This window comes from Gavialis gangeticus, unplaced genomic scaffold (genome assembly GCF_001723915.1).
Source record: "Gavialis gangeticus isolate Ggan-Ray unplaced genomic scaffold, GavGan_comp1, whole genome shotgun sequence".
Taxonomy (NCBI): domain Eukaryota; kingdom Metazoa; phylum Chordata; order Crocodylia; family Gavialidae; genus Gavialis; species Gavialis gangeticus.
The window spans coordinates 60,011,704-60,013,073 of record NW_017729024.1 but is presented as its reverse complement, the minus strand read 5'-3'; positions in this window follow the sequence as shown (position 1 = coordinate 60,013,073).

The window sequence follows — 1,370 nt, the reverse complement described above, 5'->3', positions numbered from 1 at the left end:
TAGATGAATGCCTGGAGATTCCTTCACCAATCACCACTCAATTCTTCACTTGTGCTTATCTTTTAGACTCTGTTACCAGTTACATATTGTTTTTACATTCCAGTATGTTTTTCAGTTCTTATTCATATCATCTCCACATGCTCAGATCACCACCTGCACTTCATCCTTACGGTTATCTCTGTTTGCTCTAAATACTTTGTACCAGTCTGTCTAATATCTGTTGCAATAATCCAGCGATCAATTATACAACCACATTACACATACACACCTCCTTATTGCTTCTTTTTCTACAAAATGGAAGTACATTTAAAATGGCAACTTAGCATAAGCATAATCATAGCATAGCTATCTAAAACATTCTAACTGAGGTGTAATTCTGCTCCCCTCCATATATTATATGGGGCTCAGAACTATGTGGCTTCTATGGCTGGGAGGGGCAGGGCCATGCCTGAATAGCAAAGATTCTCAGCCTCCCTTCCTCCTAGCCCCCTGCCAGTTAAGCTACTGCTGGAACACAAAGGCAATACTGAAATGCACGTTTTAAGGTTTTTAGAAGTTGATGGGTACTCTGAATTCCATTAAGTTTAATGGGAACTGGGAATACTCACCCTTACTGAGCACGTCTACATGTGTGCTTTAATGTGCCATTGTCTATTCTACTGTGCATTAAAGCAGCGCATAAAAAACCACTAATATACTAATGCACAGTAGAATAGGCTACTGCACATTAAGTAGCACCTAAAAAGCATGAACTTGTGCTACTGCACATTAGCACTGCATATTGAACATTTATTTGGTGCCTTATATTGGAGGTACTAAATTTAATGTGCATTAGAAAAAGCTCATTAATGCATCTGTAGATGCACTCACTGAGAATTAGCTTTAAAGTCTTAGTTGGCATCTTCACTATGTTCTTAGGCTCAACCATGTAAGAGAGAATGCTTGAAAAATCTACCATCACAGTCAGTTGTCAACTGCATGAAAAACAGGTTTGTCAGCATGAGTTGCCATGGTTCTAGATGAGCCATCACCACTATTGTAACCAATAATGAGACTACTATTGCAACCCTCAGAACTCTCTAAAAAGTTCCCCCATGACCAACTTCTGAGAAGTTTCCTATAGGAGATGTTGCCTTGCTTTGCTGCTTCTCTGGTGGCCAGTCCTGGGAAGCTGTTTACATGTGCACCCTGTTGGGAGAAGATTTGCTTCTTATAGAATTAAGTAGATCCAGGCCTGCTCCTGCCCTGCTCTAACCTCCTGCAGCAGCAAGGGGGAGCAGCAGGATCTGACTGCAGTTGCTTGGGTGCCAAGGGGCTCCTGGGGGAGTGGGGGGAAGGCTCAGGCTGGGAGTGGTTTCTACGGGGGGGGG